The sequence below is a fragment of the Pezoporus occidentalis genome, unplaced genomic scaffold (assembly GCF_034315485.1).
Source record: "Pezoporus occidentalis ecotype Australia unplaced genomic scaffold, CSIRO_AGI_Poc_V1 ctg4, whole genome shotgun sequence".
Lineage (NCBI taxonomy): Eukaryota > Metazoa > Chordata > Aves > Psittaciformes > Psittacidae > Pezoporus > Pezoporus occidentalis.
The window spans coordinates 8,195,193-8,218,707 of NW_026915724.1; the positions used below are offsets into that span (position 1 = coordinate 8,195,193).

General features: G+C 40.7%; 1 protein-coding gene across 4 annotated transcripts in view; it reads right to left on the bottom strand.

Moving 5' to 3' along the window:
* The window catches only part of FAM110B (family with sequence similarity 110 member B), a 114,778-nt gene that overhangs the window by 41,170 nt on the left and 50,093 nt on the right, over positions 1-23,515 (bottom strand). For 2 of the 4 annotated variants that reach the window (XM_062633341.1, XM_062633343.1), the window contains exon 1: positions 21,499-21,658. The exons of the other annotated variants lie outside the window; for them this stretch is intronic. The gene's annotated coding sequence lies outside the window, so the exon portion shown is untranslated. Of the gene's footprint in view, positions 1-21,498; positions 21,659-23,515 lie in introns of those variants that run through there. 4 annotated transcript variants of the gene reach the window in all.

Sequence of the window (23,515 nt, forward strand, 5' to 3'; positions counted from 1 at the left end):
TGGGTCTTTCTTCTATAAATCCAACCAGTCAGTTCTGCACTAGCACATAAAACCAAACCTTAAGTGCCCAACAGGACAATGGCTCAGGGGCTGTGGGCAAGAGCACCCCACCTTTGTGGGTGAGTGATTCAGGTGATGCACCCAAATCTTCCTTCTAGCTGAAGGGATGGGGAGAGGACAAGGTCGAGCTACCTGTACCAGCAGTTCACAAACTGGCCCACAAAGAGCCTGTATAAGGAGGCTGTGAGTGGACATTTGGATTTGGGGAGTGGAAAGAAACGGTCTCGACATTCACATTCTGCACTGCAGCAATGCAGCGGGTGGTTGCTTCTACTCAAGGCAGACCTCCGCTTTTCCTTTATGCATTATTCTCCTCAACCGGCAGGCAGGCAAATACTACACTTAAAGAAAAAATAAAACAGAACCAATAAACCACAAACCACAAAAACAAAAGAAAAAAGGACACTCTGCTGCCCCAAACCCCCTGCTATGGGTACCCGCTCTCAGAATAACCCTAATGCTATTTCAAGCTAGGAAAATCTTGCTATACTTGTTGTCTAGCAAGCACAAATGAGAACAGAAAAGCCTCTCAAATGACCAAAACTTACATTTAGTAGCAAAGGGAGATGGAATTAGGAAAAATAAGCAGGCTGCTCAGGTAACACACAAGTTCTTCAACTAAATCACTGTTGTCAGAATACATTTTAGATAGGTAAATCCAGATAGACCTACAATTTCTTTTTTATCTCTAGATAATTCCCAAATGCCATTACTGCTGTTACCAAGTTACAAAGAGTGAAGTATGTGAGAAAATGAAATTGTTTTGCTAGGTCATGTAATTCCCACTCTAAATATCCATTTATTTTGCAGGTGGAAGGGAGCAGAGGGCAGCTGGAACACAGCTGGAATAGCTCAGTAACACATGCTCCCCCAACCTTAAAAATCTACATGTTAATTCTTTTATTTAATGTAAGTATCTGCGTCTGACATGCCCTGATCACAGGAGTGGCTACTCCTTATAAATTCACACCTGCACAGCATTAACAGTTATGGGAAAGCTGGAAATCCTGGCACAAACACAGCATCGTATTGTTTTGGTTTGGGGTTTTCCCTTTGACCTGCACAGAAGCACTGCACACATTGCTTCAATGTTCAGATGACAAGATACAGCAGCCTTCAGACATGGGGTGCAGTCACTCTGCTTCAGAGTCAACACTCTCTACCTGCTATGGTAGATGAAATGTCTCCAAGCTCTAGGTAGTACAGAGACATGACTGCTTCAGCTGCATTCTTCTTGATGGTTTAACAGTAATCCTCATGACCCGAGGAGCTGGAAATGCCTTTTTTTTTTTTCCTTTTTCTTTAATAAAAGCTCAGAACCTAGAAGAGCCCAGATTTTGGCTAAACTGATGTTGCAATATAATCCCAGCTGTTGATTTCCACATCTGTCACTTTAGTGCCACTTAGAAAGTACGACTGAAATCTACCTCTGCTGCAGAAAAAGGACTTGAGAAATTATCATCAAACAAGAAGTATACCAAGTCATTACAAAGCAGATTTGGTTAAACATACTTCTGCAAAGGACTGTTACTGTTCAGTCAAGTCTGGTTTAACTGTATTTCTTGATATTCAAATCTTTTTGTCACTTCTTTTCTGGCAAAAGTCTCCTTTAGTTAGACTGCAGAATCAGTTCAACTGAAACCTAACAAATACTGCTTATTGCCTATGCTAAAATTGGCTTTACTTAACTGAGTTAGGTGAAGAAGTGACAAGCCCAGTTGTACACACATACATATTGACATGCAACAGAAAAGCATGGGGTATTTTCTACTGCAGGTGAAGAATTGTTGCCAAAAATTGCCTGTGATGAGATCTGGTGAAAAGGCCGTAACTTACCAGCAAACCAGGCATACACGTCCCTTGCTAGTCCCACACAAGCACAGTTCTCACCAACCTCAGCAAGAAATAAGGGCTCACTGCAGACTTAAACGGTGTTATGAGAACAGGTTCTAAGAGCTGAATTTACAAATTACTCCACTGCATAGAAAGCTATCCATAACAGATGATTTTGTTTATTTTGGTTTTGTGGGTTTTTTTACAGTAAGATAATGGAAATTATAAAAGTAGTAAGAAACAGTGACATGGACACATCTCATGGAAACAGGCATTTGCATTCCCAGTGACTGCTTCATCCTCCCTATTGCTGGCAATTTTCATTTTTTGTTTGTTTCTTAAATGAGAATAAACATAATAGTAGTTACACAGCATTTCAATAGGACATTTGAATTATTAGTTTCATTTTTTCTTTTTGAAATATGCAGAAATAAATGGTAGTAAAATTCCCCACTGTGAGTACAGCTGATATAAATCAATACCATTGGAAAAAAATCTGTGACCACACACAAGCAAGATGATGCAGAACCTGTTAATATCGAGGACTCAGGAGCAGGAAGCATGTACCTCTAACAACAGCCCCTGTAGCTGGGAGGCTAAGCAGTTGTACCTAGCATGGCTTTCACAGTGGGACCCCAAAGGTCCAATTCCAAGAAGGAAATAATAAGAAAACCAGAGCAACCATTAAGATAACTGAACATTAATTTGTTTCTGATCATAGATAATTTTTATAATACAGACAATGAGAATCCTAATAGAAATTGGGTGAAAACAAGTCCACATGCATCTACAGGACTCACCCAAAACATTTAGCAGTTACTTTGACAATAAGTATTTTCATGTTTTGATCTAATAGTACAATGTTCATGTTCTCAAATCTAGCCTGAAGGGCTTCTAAATTAGCAAGTCAGTGTTACCATGGTAACATAATGTACTACCAAAATGGACCACTTTTTATACATCCGCTATAATCAAGTTAGTGACCAAGGAAGTTATAAAAATTTCTGCTTTTTCAATTTTGGGGTTTGGGTTTTTGTTGGGTTTGATTCTGATTTTTTTTTTTCCTAAACTATTCCTACAGCTTTTTGTTTTAAAATTGATATTAAGATACACACAATATTTGTTTTGTTTATCGTGCAGTAATAGATCCTGTATAAGCAGAAAAAGAATCACCCCCAAAAAAGCAGTTCTTAAGATGTGCTAAGTGCCTCTAGTTTCAGTTCCCAGACATACACAGTTTTAACACCCCATCTCTGGTTTTACTTTTGCAGACTGCTTGCAAGCAGAAGACACTATTTCCCTGTCACAATTATATTTAAAATACTGTGACACCTCACTCAGAGCTTCTTACACACCAAGATCCTGCCCATCACGCTGTCTCAAATACCCTGAGGCACATTAAATGGCACTAGATGCCCTAAAAGTCAACCTGCCATTCTTGATCAGACAATCTTCACACTGAGAATATTCAAGTTAAAAGCATTCTCATACAAAGTTCAATGTTCAAAAGACATCATCTTCAAGGTCATCACATCCACACAGTCCAGAGTATCTGTCCAACATTCACAAAAAATTGATAAAAATATGAGTTTCTCTATATCTTGAAAAAACAAAAACCAAACTAAGAACCACCATCACCCTGACAACAAACGTTCTCAACAGCCAACCCTCACCAACCAGCCACACCATGCAGCGCCTTCATACAAGCAATACCATGGGATCCCATGAAGACAATGGATCTCCATCCATCCCCACAAATTTTCGTGTAATGGTCTTTATTCAAATGGCATAAAGAATTTGAATCAAAATCTTTAACAGATATTTTCTATTTAATGGATATTTTCTATTAAAAGAGAGCATCTCATTGCATATGAGTATTTGTGTCATAAGTCTGCTCTAACAACCTCCTGGGGGTATCCCTCTGGTCTTACCATTCGTAAATATCTTTGGAAAAATACTGAGATTATATGAAACTTTTCTGACTCTTGCTGTGTTGAAATAAAAAAGTCATTGGCTTCTGGTTGCATCAGTAAGAGCTAAATGCACTAGCTTATAGTATCACTTGCCAACAGCACTAATGTTCTAAGCGGATCACCGAGTTCAATGATTTGTGAAATTAGAATATTTTATTATGAAAAATAATAGCAATTTTTACTCGTTTTTATTACTAGGAGTATTTGTCAAACATTCAACTTCTCTACTTTTGATCTGGCCGATTAGATTTTATTCTTTTAGGTAATGCTATCATTTATAGTTGAGAGGTAATGCCAAATAATTTTTTGATTTACAGAAACAACTGGCTATAATACGTATTCCTCTCAGAAAGCTGGAGTGAAAGGAGGAAACTGTCCAAAGACACTATGAAAATCCCATCAAAAAGACTTACACGAGCACAAGATTCCTTCTTGCTTTTCTCTACCATAGATAGCAGCACTGAGCTTAGTTCCCTGTCCCCCTCTGCCCCTAGCTTTCAAAAAATTACATCCAGAAGATATCTAAGAGAAGCTGCTCTCCTGGTCAAAAGATCTTCCACCTGGGAAGGTACATTAGTCAAAATATATGCTATCACAGAATGGTTTGCATTGGAAGGACCTTAAAGCTCATCTAGTTCCAACTCCACTGCCATGGGCAGGTTCACTTTCCACTAGACCAGGCTGCTCAAAGCCGCATCCAGCCTGGCCTTGAACACTGCCAGGGATGGAGCAGCCACAGCTTCTCTGGGCACCACCCTCATAGTAAAGCACTCCTTCCTAATATCTAACCTAAATCTCCCCTCTTGTCAGTTTAAAGCCATTCCCAATTGTCCTGACACTACATACTCTTGTAAAAAGTCCCTCTGCACATTTCCTGTAGGTTCCCCTTAGGTACTGCAAGACTGCTACAAAGTCTCCACAGAGCCTTCTCTTCTCCAGCCTCAACAAGCCCAGCTCTCTCAGCTTGTCTGCATAGGAGAGGTCATCCAGCCCTCTGGTCGTCTTTGTAACCCTCCTTGACTCACTCTATCAGGTCCACATCCCTCTTGTGTTGGGCCTCGGAGCTGGGCACAGTACTCAAAGTGCACTCATGAGAGCAGTGCAGAGTAGGAGAGCCACCTCGCTCAGCCTGCCGTTTATGCTCCTTTTGATGCAGCTCAGGATACATTTGGCTTCCTGAACTGCAAGCACACACTGACAGCTCATGTTGAGCTTCTTGTCAACCAACAGCCCCAAGTGCTTCTCCTCAGGACTTGCTCTCAATCCATTCTCTGTCCAGCTTGTATTTGTGCCTGGGATTGCCCTGACCTATGGTCACGACCTTGCACTTGAACTTTATGAGGTTTGCCTGGCTCACCTCTTGAGCCTGTCAAGGTCTCTGGATGGCATCCTTTCCCTCCAGCGTGCCAACTGCACCACACAGCTTGGTGTGACATATACGCGTAGCAGCATATGTATGTACACACACATACACGCACATGCTTGCTTTCTCTGTATGCATATATAGCACTACAATTTAACTAGTATGATTTCCAGTAAGTGGATGCACTTATTTACATACAAGCAACTTTCTGCTGCATGGTTGGAATTTGAAGGAAGAGTACATGATACTCTTTTCAAAAAAAAACACCTGCATGAATTGGCCACCAAAGAGAAATCACGCATAAAGCTTAGATCTAGCAACGACCATTTTCAGCCTGCTTGACTTTCTAACTTTAAATGGCTGCTTTAGCATAGCAATACAGTCTGCAAAATACTGCAGTGATCTGCATGTATGGCTTTCTCTCCTGCTGATTTAAAAACTCCACAAACTTATCTGTGCACTAAAAAGTAAAAAGGCCCAATGTCTGCAAGTGCTCCAAATGTCACAAGAAAATGGTAAGTTTAATGGCATTAGCAAATGTATGTTCCCCCATTACGTTATAAAAGATGCAGTGTGAAAAATCCTTTATGATAATCTTCTCCAAATTCTCCTCAATTTACATGAAATCTTTTTCGTAGATTGCCACAAAAATCACAGCCCAGGGTACTTCTTGCTGGACTTTGAGGTCTCACAACCTGATCTTTTTCTGTCTGCTCTGAAGGGCAGATCCCATTTTGGATTATCCCATTTATAACATTAGGTAAAATAATCCCCCCACACACTCCGAAAGTCCTAACAGCTGCATCTTAATTGGAAAGAAAAACTGGTAAGGACAAGAACCAACAGTTGTTACTGCTAAGTAGTAGTGGCTCTGAATCCCAAGCAGTTGCCTTTGTGCCAAGCGACAATACATGAGCTGTAAAACTAAGGTGCTCAAAAAAAACCCCACCAAAACTAAACTACTGCTAATAAGGACATTGTATTTTAATGATAAAAATGCAGGAAGCGCCAGTCAGTTTCAAGCTGCACTTAATTTGAACTTATTCCTTAAGTGTAAGTCATAATTTAAGGGAAATAACTTGAAATACCAACTGCAGTGTACAAATTAAGAGCTGGCATGCCAACTGCTAAAATGGTTCACACACCTGGCAGCATTTATACCATGTGAACTGCTGGGAAGGTGTAAAAATTAAAGTTATTTTCATTGACGCCCATGCAGAGAATGCACCTGTCCTCTGGGGTGAAGGGCACCAGTAGGTCAGCGACAGCAGAGCTCTTGCTTAATGTCCATTTGCTGCACGTCTGATTGCTTGCCTTAAAATACCTGGAGAATTTCACTCCTTGTCAGAGAAACATTTAAAATACAGTCTCCTCCCGTTGAGGGCAATATTTACGCACATGGATTAAAAAAAAAATTGCCATGACAGTATAAAAGAGGTGTGAATTTGCAAGGGGAGCGCAGTACAAGTCTGGACCCTTCTCCACCGTCTTGCAGGAACACATGGAAGGAAGGACAGTGGCTGCTGGGCAGCCACCCCACCCCACTGTGCTCCTCGCTGCCCCTCTCCTCACCCTGTGACTCCCCTTGCAGCAGGGAGACGAAGAAAAATACCATTCTGAAGTGTTTTGCAGTTGCTTAGCAACTGCTAGAAAACCCCAAGAGACTTCAGTGAATGAGTTGGCACATACACCCCTATAAACGTGTTGACGGTGACATAAAGTGCACCACCACGCTGTCAGACATCTCAGCCCCAGGATGTCCACAGCCTCGACACCAGCAAGTTCCTCCTCACCTTTCAAACCTGCTTCCAGTCTCTGCTTATTCATTCATCCCAAAACTCCCTGAAGCACTAAAAGGCATTGCAAAGCACCTGTGTGCTGGTAACAAGATTATATTTCATTACGAAGAGGCTGGCTACACCTTTCCCTCAGTTACCACACACCTACAAACCAGGACTGCAGTCAAGAATGAAAAGCTGCCTCTGAAGTAGCTCTCCTGTGGTAGAGACTGGGTTCCTTCCCAAGCCACACAATGTATGGCAGTGACCATTACCAGCTATTCCCATGCTTGTTACCAGTTTCAGTGGGAAGCTATGGCCAAATTGCATAAATGCTTTGGCCTCTGCGATCACACACCATCATCACAGAATCATAGAATAGTTAGGGTTGGAAAGGACCTTAAGATCATCTAGTTCCAACCCCCCTGCCATGGGCAAGGACACCTCACACTAAACCATCTCACCCAAGGCTTTATCCACCCTGCCCTTGAACACTGCCAGGGATGGAGCATTCACAACCTCCCTGGGCAACCCATTCCAGTGCCTCACCACCCTTACAGTAAAAAACTTCTTCCTTATATCCAATCTAAACTTTCCCTGTTTAAGTTTTAACCCGTTTCCCCTTGTCCTGTCACTACAGTCCCTAATGAAGAGTCCCTCCCCAGCATCCTTACAGGCCCCCTTCAGATCCTGGAAGGCTGCTATGAGGTCTCCACGCAGCCTTCTCTTCTCCAGGCTGAACAGCCCCAACTTTCTCAGCCTATCTTCATACGGGAGGTGCTCCAGTGCCCTGATCATCCTCGTGGCCCTCCTCTGGACTTGTTCCAACAGTTTCATGTCCTTTTTATGTTGAGGACACCAGAACTGCACACAATACTCCAAGTGAGGCCTCATGAGAGCAGAGTAGAAGGGCAGGATCACCTCCTTCGACCTGCTGGTCATGTTCCTTTTGACGCAGCCCAGGATACGGTTGGCTTTCTGGGCTGTGAGTGCACACTGAAGCCAGCTCATGTTAAGTTACTTATCGACCAACAGCCCCAGGTCCTTCTCCGCAGGGCTGCTCTGAATGCCAAGTGTTTTTACCATCATGCCAAGTGTTTTTAGATTTTCAAACCTGATATATACATGTATGCACAGATTCTGACGGGGAACAAGGATTCTTCCACCACTCTTCTGCAAACTTGACACTAGGTCCACATCATTTACATAAACCTGAGGAGATGATACAAAGAAGCTATACTTGAAAAAAAAAATATCTTTTATGCTTTCCAGATGTGCTATGCCACAGAAGAATCAGAAGAATACATGGGGGGGGGGGAGCCACACCACACTGCAGTGCAACAAGTTTTAAATTATCAATATGTAATATAACCCTAAGAAAAGTAAAAAATCACGCTGGGAATGAAACCATTTCTAACCACTGCTACAGTTTGGTTCAGAAACAGCTTTCCTAGAGTAGCAACACATCCAGGAAATTGCAGCTACATCCAAGCTGTCTACCCCGTCCCTTCCACAGCCATCAAAGGGACCACCTCAACCACCTGAGCTGGCTGGAGAAGTTGTACCACACCTACCTGCTCACTTCTTTCCACTGACTGCAAAGTGGACTGTGGCAATGGGATCGGCATAGCATGGCCAAGGGCATCCCACCCTGGGGGTGAGTTGTCCCAGCACAGGGGGTCCAGGGGCAGTTGAGGTACCCTCCTTATCCCAGATTCCCACTCATACTGATGTCGCCATGAAGGGAAACAGAGTTATTAATCTCCTCGGACCTGGTAGTTTTGCCAATTTTCTATGGACCTTAACACTACTCACGCATTTCACTCACACATATTACCTTTACTACAAAGTAACTTCAAATGCTACCCCTACTGTAAGCCCAGAAGAAATACGTCACCACATTTCTAGGAAGCAGAAATGCTCAGAGCCACATTTAAATTTCAAGATGCATCTTGCTTCCTGTGCTTACTTCAATCCTTAAACCAGGAAATTCCTTCATTTTTTAGTCTTTTTCCCTCCCTCCTTTAAACTAGTACCCAGTAGTCTTTCAAAGCTTACCTGCCCTAAGCTACCAACAGTGATTTTTACTTATGACAGTGCTGTGATGGTGCTTCACAAACATCTCACTTGGCATCTCCAAAGGACCCATTACATTCTTTATTCTCATTATATCCAGTATACTGAAAAGTAATACAAATTCTTAAGAAAGCTACTGTTTGCGTATCTCATAAATACCTAGTAGCAGTTAACATGCAGAAGTTTTCTTCTTTCTTGTTAACACTGTCCCAGAGATTTTAATAGCCATGCATCCTCAAGTGTTTTTATGTGACCACTAGAAATAAAGGTAAAGGCTCAAATAAATAGGTTTGGTGGTGTTTGGGGTTTCTGGGGGGAAGGGAAGTAGAGGGCTGTTTTCTAATGAAGTGACCACACAGTAGCATTGTCAATTGCTTTTACTGGAGCTAATGAAAGCAGCACAGTTTTGAATAACCTGGAAAACAAAACTGGACTTTCAGGCACCTCTTAAAAAACCCTAACAGCAAACCTAAAAGGACAACAACAAACCTCCCTTGGCTTTCCAGAATGGTATTAAACAGAGTTAGTTAATGAATGCTTGGAACCACCAAGCAGGTTGGATGTGGGTCACTCCTGTTTCATACATGAAGAAAAGCACTTGGTCAGTGGAAGAGAGGTGCAGTAATTACTGAAATTCCTAGTTCCTGAAGGAAGGCTGCTTCCCCTCTGCAAGGGCACAACACAATGCTTCAAGTCATCCTAAATGACAAGGATACCTTTACTCCCACAGCCATCACACCTGCACAAATTATTTTGTGAAGCTCCAGAAAATACACAAGAGTTTGCTTAAGACCCTCAATACCAAATAGCACCATAACAACTTGTACTTCTTTCCACTATTCTTTAAGCTGTCCTTTCTCTTGCATTAACATTATTCTTCATCTTCCTGCCCAGGACAATTTGCTTTTCTAACTGATGATAATTCTCATTGCATATAAATCCACTCACCTAGAAATGCTACTGGACTAGACTTGTTATCTGTAATCAGTGAAGACACCTCAGCAAGTTTCTGTTGTGCTATAAGCTTTTCCCTGCCATCTATGCAGAAAAATCTTCCCAGCAGATATGACTCTCTAGATGAACTGGTATGAGTACAAATGCAGATCCTCCTTAAAAAACCTTTTTGTCTTAACTGAAAAGTTACCAATATTCATTTTGCACGATTGCCTGGTGATACAAGGTAAATTAAAGTAAGACCATAAGACAGTGGAGCACACTGAACTGATTTAACAGTATTAGGTCTTCCCGGGTGGAAAGGATGTAAAACAAAGCAAAGAGATAACTGCTTGAAGGTGTAATGACACGGTGACTTACAATGGCATTCTGGAGACAGGAAACCAGTATTTTGCTAATATATGAGAGATGGCAGATAACACTAGGGTATCTTACCAAGACTTCCAGTACTGGGCACAACAGAGAAAAAGGAACCAACAAAAAGATGTAAAGAGGGGTGATATGATCAAAGCCACAGGCTTGGGAAATGCTCTTTCAAGCAATATTTAGAACTGATGTAAGTGGGACAAGACTGCTTTCATGCAGGATAGAAAAGTGACGGTGCAGTACCTCAGTATGATGGAAGATTTCACAGGACAGGCAGACAGGGAAGGCTGCATCTTAGACACACTATGCTGGGAAAATCTTCAAGATATGGGCTTCTCCTGCTTGCAAGGGCCTTGTGGTAGGAAGAACTGGTCAGTTTTTATTCACTGATACAGTATCTGATGACTGCTTTTTTAAAATGTGTTTATTTTTCATCATTATTTTAAATGATTAACAGATTTAAGGCAGGAAGAAAAAGGTATTTTCTGATTCAAGTGGATTGCAGAATTTTTACCTTAAGGAAAAATCATGAAACTGGTGTAAGCGCTACTTAGTCTGGAAAGATTATCATAAAGGCTCTTTAAGACACATGGCTCTCAGTAGATTAATTTAACAACAACAGCACTAGCTACACAAGAAAGTGACCTTTATTGATAAGAAATATTGGGACACTTCAAGGGTTTAAAAGACCCTGAAATCAAATTCAAGATTCCAGCTGAGTAGAGGACAACTCAGAAGAGAGACTAATGCTAGTCCTGGTTTTATGTACTTAAAAATTACACAGGCAAAAATCACTTTTATACAGAAATAAAGGTTGCAATCTACCCATATCAGAGGCAACACAAGCATTCAAAACTGATGCAGAGTACTTAAGGACTTAAGTTTCAAGGAAGAGTACATTTAAAGAAATACAAATCACCTCAGGTAACAGCTCATGTGAAATAAGGATTTTAAGGAAATCCCCCTGGACTCCAAAACTATGCTAAAATCATGCTAGATACAACAGGGACTGAAAAAGAATTACACCCAGTATAGTTCTGCTCTTTGAGAAAGAAAAACGCAATTATTTTTTTTTGAGGCTGTATCAGTTCTGCATTGGTAACTGGGCCACTTGACTTCTCCCACAAGTGGAAAAAACTGAAATGAAGCAGTAGTAAAAACTAACTTTATCAGCCTGTTTCACAGTATTTGCAACTCAGCTCTAAATATGATAACTTCATTTTGAAGATAAAATGAAAATGGGATCCCCATAAGCATCACTGCAGCTGGGATTTTGTCCTCTTTATAGAAAAATGCAGAGATTCTAAATTTTTCCATAGCAGAGCAAGAGTGCTGATGCAATGGTACAAGGCACAGGAATGTGCTTTGGTTGGTGCTTCTGGCTGAGAGAAACTAATCACTGCAGTAATCTCAAGTTGTTGTAACCACCTCAAGTTGTCACAGTGTCCCTCACAGAAGTGCCTGGGTGCAGATCTGCCTTTGTGTAACCTGAAGTCTTTGTTCCAAAACCACTGGGCTTGATGTTACAGGAACCTCCAAAAGGCACGTTTCAGGAATAAAGTATCTTATGGGAGGAGCTCATCCAACACCTTCACAATTAATGAAAAAAATTCCTTTCCAGCTGTCAGGAAAAGAAGGAAATGCGCACCTTGGTACATGTTGCTTCCAGAAGATGCATATTGCTAGAACCATTTTGAAGATCTGATAATACGTCACTAAAACTCAAACTCTTCCTTGGGGAAAGCCATGTTAATTTCCAAGCAGCTGAACAGGAACTCTTGCCCATTCTACCACCTCTTCCCTATGGAGTTTGGAAGGGCAGGATCATGTAAAGAAGCAACAGCCACACCAGGGACAACCTACTGCTCATTCACTGCTAGCAGTGCCAAGCCTGTCTCTTACTTGTGGGGCAGCATGATTTACAGACAGGTCCCACTTTTACTGAGGAACTTCACATCAAACATTTGCAATGTTTCCACATATATCATGAAAAAAGAAATGAAAAGTAAGTTTTAAATTTAAAACATGGAACAGGACATTTTCTTCTTGCTTCAGATGGCCAAACACTGCTTAAAACTGAAATTCACAGCACATGTGAGCATTACAGACTTGGGGATAAAAGTGGCTGGAGGACAGACAGAGGAAGGAATGGCTTGAAAACACACATGGAAGAAGAAAAAGAAGAGCTAGGAAAGGAGACTTCGAGCTGTCCATACAAACCCACTCCTTCTTCATGCATGACTGTGATACCTGACAAGACAACCTCTCCACTACAGGTTAACTGAAGGATTTTCAAAAGATAATTGCATGGACCAAAGAAAGTAATCTATTCAAGTGTAAAAACTGTAAAGCCCAACTGCGAAACTAAAATGAAACAGATGGAGGAGGCGGAATGGTGTAGTTCATAAGGATTAAGGGATTTATTAATTATTGAAAATTCAACAGCAAAAAAAAAATCAAAATTTTCTAGTGGCTGTGATTGAAGCTGACATGTTAAGCATCAGACTAAGCAAGTGTTCAGACAGGTTTATTTCATCTTCAATAGAAAATTTATTATTCTTTCTGCAAGTGTTTCACTGTCTTAGAAATGTCCAAATAGCATTTCTAATGTTATGTGAAGAACTGTGAACAAGCAGGAAAAAGTAAATCCCACACCATATTTGAACACAGAACCAGAAGAGAAAGCATGGCATTAACATGTACTTAAACAGCAAAAATCCAAATGCTTATGGGAACAAAGATAATGGTTTCTGCAACTTCAAATATAAAACTTCAGGTCTGCATGCTCCGCCATTTATCTTAGCCAAGATGTAAACAAAGACAACCTATTCAATCCCAAACAATATAATACTAATGATGGTGATCATTTAAACAAGGGGAAAATTGACTTTAATGTGGGCTGAAAAGAAGAAAGAAACCATGTTAATGCTATAAGACAAGATTAATATCTTTGAAGGGATGTGACAAAGAGCTGTGCAAGTGTCCCTTTTTCCACACAGAGTTAACCAACTGATACTTCAAAGGATGCTCACAGACAGCTGCTTCCAACGCTGCCCCTGAGGGTCACCTGGTGCTTCATTTGTATATGGCAAGAGACTAGATGTCATTTTAGCAGTAAGCCTTGTCCAGCTCCCTAGTTTTCAGCAATGCTGTCACACCTACATAGCTATCGTGGGCTGCAGAAGCAGGGCTGAATACCAGCAGATCAGTAATTATGCAATGCAGGACTCCAGTAAGTATGTGCATAAATACAAAGTGCCTGTAAAGAGTTCTCAACTCAGGCCAGTTTTTCCATGTTTACCACTTAATTTGGAGCTATGTATTTGAGAAAGGGGAGCCGAGCTGAGGGCACACCTCCCTCTTCTGACCCAGAGCCTTTTGCTCTCCTCTCTCACAGATCTCCTGCTGGGCAATTTGTACCCACTTAAAATGTAATGTGGACTGCAACAAAGAGGTAACTTAAGTATGAGCTGTGCTCAACATAAACCATCTAAGAAAAGTAAAGCTTTCTTTAAAGCAACTTTTACTATACAGACAGCATATTATTGTGGAAGGGAAAAATATTTCAGTGGCTGCATAAAGCACAGAAAACCATATGAAATGCATTTGTATGCATTAAAAAAAAAACATAAAAACATCCTCATTTTTTCATCTAAGTCTCCAGCTTGTCCTAGCATTCAGGTATCCTTACACAGCAGCCAGAAACAGGTAGGTATATACATTCATGTGCACATTCACACCTAAGAATAAGCATGTGAAGTAATTTTAGACAGCTAAACTAACACAGAAAAAATAACTAGTTACAAGGCCTGCTTGGTCTGGTGTTTGGAGACTTCTAGTCACAGAATCACAGACCAGCTGTGGCTTGAAAGCATCTCTGGAGACTGTCTAGTCCTGTTGAAAGCAGGGCCACCTACAGTAGGCTGCCCAGGATCACATCCCAGCTGAGTTTCGAATACCTCCAAGGATGAAGACTCATCCTCTCTGGGACACAACCTCTGCCAACCTGGGCCAGTGTCTGGCCATCCTCAAAGGGGTTTCTTAAGCTTAAATGGAATCTTCTGTATTTCAGTTCATGTCCACAGCCTCTTGTCCTGTCATGAGATACCAGTAAGAAGAGCCTGGCTCCAGATTCCTTCCTCCTCCCTGTTAGGTACTTACATACACTGATCATTCCATACTTAATTTTAGGTGAGAAGCAGAAAAAAAAGCTCTGTGTAGGATTCTCATGTTTCCACAGTACTATGTTCCACAAAAGGCAGAAGCTGCTATAAACAGCAGATGCACATATTTCTTGGAGATGAGGGAAGCATCAATACAGTTTCAGCAAGCCCCCCCCCCCCCCCAAAAAATCAATGGTAATTCAGCACCAGATGGATTTAGTACTTGTAGATGTCTTCTAAGAATGGATGTGTTTTAAGAGTTAGTTGCAGACGTGCTTTTGCTGCAAATTTAGACTTCAGAGTCATGCTGAAGTAAAAAAACAAGGAAGTGTTAAGTTGCTTTGTAGCTTAAGGAAAGAAAAAAATACTTGCAAAACCTCTGGCTCTTTGGAGAACTAAAAATGACAGTTGATAGTAAAGAAGCATCCCAGTTTTCCATACAACTCCTCATCAAGATGTACTACAGATGAAGAATCCAAACCCTATGCACTTTAGGACTAGATGGGACCATGATTCACTTGATCATTGCTCTGCAAGGATTTAACGAAGGCACTCTGCAAAACCTCCTCCCAGTAGAGAGCCTTTAAGTGCCTCTAAGCCTTTAGGCACCCAGTGCAGCAATTGTGCCAAGGTGACGGCAAAAATAAGAGTTAAAATAAATGACTTTAAGGCAGTCAGCATTCACTCAACTTGGAGCCCCGCAGGCAGCAGTGAAGCTGTCAAGATTCAGGTCAGCAATGTGCCACCACTGCCTGAGACACCTACAAAGAGCAGAAGGGGTGGAAGGAGCTCCTTAGCCCAAGCTCTTACAGAAGTATGGCTGGTGTGGGATACATGCATGGATGCATGATGGAAAGGAGCCCTGCTTGCAGAAAGCAGTCAGCAAAGGTCATTAATCACTTTGGAAAGGCCTGATCTAGGGATGACAGGAAGATAAAGGGAGATGCTTGCTTTCAGTAAAGAGGTAACAGGCCAAGATAAAAAAAAGCAGATATTTCAGACTCAGAAAGGTCAGAGGTAAGATTTGTAACTGTCAGAATGAGATTTCCAAGCAGAAGCCAAGGACATCTTGCTCCAACAAACAAATAAATAATAACTGGAAAAATACCAAGAATTTTTTGGTAAGATAACTTAAATTCTTCACCTGGGTGCTGTCCTCTGCCTACAAGGTTTTTTTGGATATACACACATACCCCTGCCCAAAAGGGAGCAGTGGCTGCGAAGATGTCAAAGAACACATAAATGGTTGAATGGTGGATAGAAGCTGAAGGGCAAAGAAAGACAGACTGAAGAGTAATTTGAATGGGAAAATGGGGCAGACAAATTTAGAAAGGAGGCTGCAGCAAGGCAAGACAAGAGAACTGTGGGGAAGAGAAACAGGCAGCGAAACACTGAAGGACAATGACACCATTTTGAGGTCTTGCTCTGTTGCACCCACTGCTGTACCAGCCTTCCACGTAAAATTAGCAGCAGTCATATTGCTGCTGCTGGGCTTCACCCAGTCCCTGGGGAGATAGGGACCAAAATAGCAATCTGTGCACTCCACAATACGTTAAAGGTAAATCGGGTGGGTGGGTGGGAGGGGAGGGAGAGGAGGAAGGGGACAGGACAGGACCATGGATTGCAGCAGGGCTGATATTACAGCAAAGGAAGAGGAAGTGATATAGTTTTATCAAGTCCCTCATACATATTCTGACTAGACTGCTGCTGTAATGTCATGGTAGAAATACAAAGCTGCACACTCATTTCCACATGACTGCAATGCCCAAAATACATAATGCCAATTATGACTGAGACAGAAGGAAATCATCCTTATCCTGAGAAGTTTGTACTCCAAGTGCTTATAGAGACAGGGATCATTATACTGATCTTACAATATTTTTCACTCTTTTTAAAGATATTTGCAGCAATAATGCAGTTTATAATCCTAAAGCACAGACTGTTCAGCCTACCTTGCAAGCCTACAGTTTGTGGTCACATAAAAAATGCCTCTTCTTTATTGGCTCTGTTTCTCTCATCCTCTCCTGCCTTTTCTGTCTAGATTATACAGGTAAAATCCACTTTGGAACAGGGACTTTATGCGTATTATGAATTTGCATTATAGGCCTACACACCACATCATATTAACATCTCTTCAGGATCATTACCTACAAAACTCTCTGGAGAGTTGGGGTTGTTCAGCCTGGAGGAGGTTGCAGGGAGTCCTTGTAACACTCTTCCAGTACTTAAAGGGGGCCTACAAGAAATCTGGAGAGACTCCAGGTCATGCAGTGACAGGACAAGGGGGAATGACTTTAAGCTGAATTCTACCGTCAATCTAGGGTAAATTTAGGTTAGGCATTAGGAAGAAGCTCTTTACTGAGAGGATGGTGAGGCACTGGAACAGGTTGCCCAGTTGCGATTGTATCATCCCTGGCAGTGTTCAAGGGTAGGCTGGATGGGGCTTTGAGCAACCAGGTCTAGTGGAAGGTGTCCCTGCCTGTGGCAGGGGGGTGGAACTGGATGATCTTTAAGCTCCCTTCCAACACAAACCATTCTATGAAAACCAGTAGCCAAGCCTTAAAAGAACCAGTTATTACCATGGACCCTAAACAGATGCAGGAGCCAAAAATTCACAAACTTGTGAAGATGTGCATACCACTGCAAACCCGGATGTTTGTATTTCTCTCAGTTAAATGACACTAACCCATGCAAGTTGTATTACACATTGCATAACCTTGCCGCAGGATGTGTTTCTACAGACTTCCTAATCGGGGAGCAGAACAGCCTAATCTTTGGGCTACGCCACCAACTTCCAAAACGTTAAGCTCCTTCAAAAGAGAGGCAAGAATTTTATATCCTTCTTTACCATTATTTGGGATTCTGTAGTATACACATTCATATCAGGAAGGTATTAATAGATACAGTAAAATCATTCCAGAAGACCCAGCAGATAACGCAGCCATAAAGATAGATGGCCATATAATCATCAGTAGTATCAATAATATGCAGTTTCAATTAACAAACCAGTATATCACCAAAGTATAAGACAACTGCACGACAGGACTTAAAACCAAGTAATACCTGCTATGGAACGGACAATTCTTGTTTAGAAACAACATATTTACAAAGTGAGGATCTGGGCTGGAGATGGTTCAGGTGCTTTGTGGAAAGGCTGTAGCAAGCAGCCGTGCCTACAGGTAGCTGTAGTGCATCCATGAAAAGCAACATGAAACAGAGACAGGAATCTTGTTACGAGGATTACGTAGACAAAAGCATCCAGGATTACTATTTGCCAGTTATATTATACATTAAATCTATCAAGCCACAGTTAATATCGCAGGTAATACATTTAAGAACAATTAAAATTAACTGTAACAGAAGATTAATTGTAAAAAGAAATCAATAATATGCATTTTGTCTTCAATTTTCCATACCACAGCAGGTGAGAAATGCAAGTAGAAGATATTTCATTTCCTGCTGTATAAAACACAACCTTCCTCTAAACATTGTGAATGCTTGACATGCAGATGCATAGAGCTAGGTATATTTCATCCACGGTTTAAGTTTCTGACTCTGCGTAGCTAGTCCCTAGACTAAGTTGTGCCAGGCAGGCAACAGCCCTGCGGGAGGGCAGGCATTCACCACTGAAGGCCCTCGCCTATGCCCAGTCCCTGGGCATGGGAGCACTCATGCCCCAAACTGGGGCTATTGGATGTCTGACCATTTAAACAGACAGACATTTCATCAGCAAAGTAATAACTGGATTTGCTTCCAAAAACAGCAGAAAAAGAAAAAGGAGCTTTAGGGCACAATGTCATTTTCTCATTCCAATGTAAACCTTTACACATATATCACTTACTGCTACTCAAAAACTGCAAGTACAAATCCTGAAAAATAAACATTGTGGTAATATTTTAAATCCCTGCAACTGTTTTTCAGGAGTCTCTCTTTCATTGCTAACAGACTACAAAAAAAAAAACAAACAAAAACCATTAGCCTTAAGTATCACTTTTCCCTTTCAGACCTGGTATGGTTTTAAAAGTAATGCAAAATTCACTTACATGTGTAGCAGTAAAAAGACATAATACCTTAACAAAACAGAGCTAGTGTAGCGTTGTTAATTGCAGGCACTCAGTTTACTGCATGTATCCATGCTCAGCTAGCAGCCAAAGCTAGTGTTTCTGAAAACGCTACCATTCAAGGAGTATATATCTATTGGATTATAATGAGTACTGGTATGACATTAAAAGTGTTAACAATATATTCATTTCTACACAAACATATTTTAGTGGTTAGATGGTATAAGTGATTCTTTCTCAGACATATATACACACACATATATACGAATAAAACACTTGAGACCTTATTTTTTGCACTGTACTTTTGTGCCCTTACCATACATATGCGTACTGCATTTCTAATTGGAAAGAAAAGTTTCCCTTCCAGATAACAAAGGACTTGATGGCTTATCTACAGCACAACATATCGGAAATAAGAACATTTCAAGAGGTGCATAGCAAACATGCTATTCTTGCCTCTTCTAACAAAGAGTAATTAAAAACTTTCACATCAAGAAACTCATTGGCAAAGCCTGTATATAAAATCTCATCAACAATAATTTGACGTGTGCTACAGTTCCTGCAGCAATACGCTAGTTACAGTTAAAACATGTTTATAGCAACAAAGCTGACAACTTTTTTAAAGAGCAATCCACATAAACTGTTACTTCCAGTTGTTTTCTCTGTTTACCCAGAAAAACAATGAGGATGTAACAAAAAGGGAAGCATTAACAAAGTAGCTTATTCCTTGCTATTGATGCATTGCAAATTTAAATTATACTGCCACTAGTTTGTTTCATGACTGTCATTTTTCCTGGTGATGCTTGCACAGATCATCACAGCTGGTTTTGGAGACAGAGATGTATACACCACAGTACCTGTTGGCGCAGCATTATAGTTCCAGTGGGTGGTAGTATTATCTGTATCCACCACCAAAAAATATGGCAACTTTTATATCATTTTACCAGCTGTGCTTTATGTTACTTAGCAGTAATGATAGCTCAATATGTGGAACAGAAAATATCAGCCTCTCACCTCTTGTAAACATGCTGTCTGGATATGGTAAACATATAATTCAGCTGGGGATATTATTTTCTATGTTTCTTTATTACTAACATCGTCATTATTTACTCCTTCATGGGATGCTGTTGCAGAGGTCATAAAGATGTAAATATATTAATTTAGGTAAGCTTCTTATTAAAAAAGGTAGAAGGCATAGTTTAACTTAACCCCTTTAAGATGCTTCTGGTTGGCAACTGGAGCAACGAGGGAATATGAAACAGCCCGAGAATAACATGCCTTCACATCCTGAGTTTTCTCTGCTTCGGCTTAAATGTTACCATGCAAAAATGACATTTTCCAAGTCTACACAAAAGAAAACAGCTCTGGAAATAAAACCTAGGTGAATGTAGACACCATGATAACTGTTCCACTTAACATCAAAAATTCAGTGAAACTGGCATGTACCAGCTGTGATTAAACCTCCCAAATATTTTTCCTTTTGAATATGATATCACAATTAAGAAAGAATGTGTATTTGTTGTCCTCACAGCCATATGAAGCTAGTAACTGAATAAATGCTCGCATTTAAGGGTATCTACTCAGGAGGTAACAACATAGCTTCTTACCACATACTTTTAAGAGCGAACAACTTAAATTTTTGCTGTGGTTTATACAGAAGGAAAAACCTCTTCTTGGATAGGTGTGGAAGGAAAAGTGAAGACTAATACCAAAATAGCTCCAGTTCCTGACACCTTTCTGATCCTGGCTGAGACTATCTACTCGTATCTCGGACGCATGGTGGCAGCCAGCCAGCCAGATGACTGGTGACTTAATATACAAGTTCATGGGGGCCCTGGAGTCTGACAGAGACAAGGGCATTAACTCTGAAGTCTAAACAGTCAGCTTCAATATTCAAAAGTCAACAAATGAGGCATGACTACATTAAGAGATTTTTTTTTTAATACTTCACACTTGCTTCCTTCTGTTCTGAACAGCTTTTACTGTAAAATGTGCTCATTAAATATGCATGCTTTTTATAGTAAAAGTTGGGATCAATTGATGCGTAGGTCAAGTATGAAAAGAACTTAAATGAGTATGATGCTATGATAAATACTCTAATAGTCTCAGAATCACAGAGGAAAAGATTGGTATATGTATCTTGTTATACAAGATACATATAAACAAGGCTTTGGGCCAGGATTCAGCCACTGAGAACAATACAGATATCTATCTATCTATATGTATAAAATACATTTGTGTGCAAGCAAAGGATATACTGTAATCTACCAGGCAGGGTGCCTTTAGCTTAATTATGAAAGCCACTTAAAATAAAACCCAGTAGACGAAACAAAGAATCCACCCAAACATGAAGGCTCCAGCATCTTTGTTGAAAGAACAATAGCATATTACTCCTCATCCCTCTATCTTGTAGCACGAGAACCATGAAGATAGTTACGGCTGTGATCAAATTAAAGAATACTTCACAGAATCATTATTTAAACTAAATGCTATTTATAGAGATTCATCTTCACATGCCAATAGTTATAAATGCTCTAATTCAATTGCTCGGCAGAAAACATCCCAATAAAAGAAATATTTCCATTAGCATAACAAAAGGCAACCAGTAAAATCACTCACATGCACAGGCTCAATTTTTCAAATGAAAGCAATATTCCTGTGTAAATACACTCTATTTTTTGAACTAAATCCACTCAAATGATGTGTTTTGTCATCTGATCGCTTTCCCACCACAGTACACATGAAACTAATGAAAGCAAAATCAAATTAAACAGATGACATGATTAACAGTATTCATTTCATGCATGACTGTTTTACAGGAGAGATAAAGACCTGAAAGTAATTACCACCAAGTAAAACTCCTCCACTGACCTCTCGGCTTGCAGCTAGCAGTCCTTAAGTACTGATGTTTTGCAACAAAGACCAGTGCCTTTCATCTGTGGGCTTTCTTTTATGCTACAAGTTGAGCACCTCTCCCGCTGCATGCACGCAGTACCTCTGTATCTATGTCTGTAATGCAGCATAAAGATTACTGGGGAAACCTATCAAACCGGCAGGCAGCAACCTCGCCCACCAATAAGCGCGAGGCACATGCAGAATCCAGCACATGCTCGCTGAGGCTCGCAGCCTGTCACCACTGCTTAGCTGGCTGCTAATCTAATTATAGCCCTTCACCGTAGCACAGGGCTGCTGAGGCACCGCACACGAGATGAGAGCTGGACAGATTATTACACCTTTTAGCTGAAAGCATCGACATTTGGGACTGGTATTTGTCTGGGTGCATGAAGAAAAAAAGTCACAAAATGGTCTGGGTTGGAAGGGACCTTAAAGCTCATCCGGTTCCAAACCCCTGCCATGGGCAGAGACACCTTCCACTAGACCAGGTTGCTTCAAGCCCCATCCAACCTGGCCTTGAACACTGCAGGGCATGGGGCAGCCACAACTTCTCAGAGCAACCTGTTCCAGCATCTCCCCACCCTCACTGTAAAGAATTTATTCCTAACAGCTAATCTAAATTTCCCCTCTTTTAGCTTAAAGTCATTCTCCCTTGTCCTATCCCCACATGCCCTTGTAAAAAGTCCCTCTTCAGATTTCCTGCAGATCCCCTTGAGGTACTGGGAGGCTGCTATAAGGTTTCCTCAGAGCCTTCTCTTCTCCAGGCTGAACAAATAACTCCTCTTTGGTTTTTGTTGTGTTTATTTTGGTTGGTTGTTTTTTGGGTGGTGGTTTGTTTTTTTTTTGTCATTATTATTGTTTTCCCAAATAATTCACCTAAAGGGAATTTGTCTCAAACTCTGAAAAAAGTGATATATTTAGGAGTTCTCTTTCAGAAGCCGATCACTTATAGTTTGCTAAGCCGGTCAGAAGGAGACAAAAAAATGCACAAGTTTATTCTTGTTTTGAACGTACACATTACCAGCATCATACACAAGGTACACCTCAGATCAGTTCATGTACAGTACTTCACAATCTACAATGCAGTCCTCAGATCAGCGAGGCACCACATGCATGGTCTCAATGCACAGTAACCCTACAGAAGTCAACAGGACCCTCTCTGTCCTTTATGTTTACACGTGGGCAGATACCCAGATGACCCAAGGGTTTCTGTGTGCACTGGCACATAAAGTCCTAACTAACCTTTCATGAGGCTACAGTAGAAATGCCAAGGAAATTTTTGCCATTATGCAAAACAACTGAACTCATTTGGAAAATACCTAATGTGAGCAAACACTCCTTACAAATACGGGGAACTAACTTAAGGCTTACAGGCATCCTATAAATATGTAAGTCCACAAAACTAAGGAATGTTACGATCTAAGAAAGCACTGTGTTTTTGAAACATGCTGAGAGCTTCAACAGTATCAAGTAAATCATGAAAAAAAAGATACAGGCACCTTTAGTTTAGTCTTCGTGGACAGTGTATTTCAATTAATCTTCACTCTGTTTAGCATAAATAGGAAAACACTCTTCCCAAGTTTCCTGTTCCCAAATGTTTCATATAATCACCTAAGCTCTACCCTGACCAAAAAGTTTACAAATGTCAGTGACAAGATGGAAGTACCTAGCCTGCTTCTCCAAAGTGGCAGTGCCAGCTGTCTCTTGTGAGATAGAGTACATTTTTCACCATCAGTATTGCCAAAATATCATAAGACTACACTGTTACACATATACATACTTTACGTTTTTAAGATATGCATGAAACACATCCATAAACACTACACTTACAAGACCCCAAAACCCCTATATGCCCACACCAGCACTTTCCCTAATTCTGCAGGGAATCAGTATCAGGCACAGTCCAAGTGCATGATATTAAAGGCTGTTTATAAACATTTTTAACTAACATACTTACTTCAGTACAAAAAAACTGTATCTGCTACTACATAAA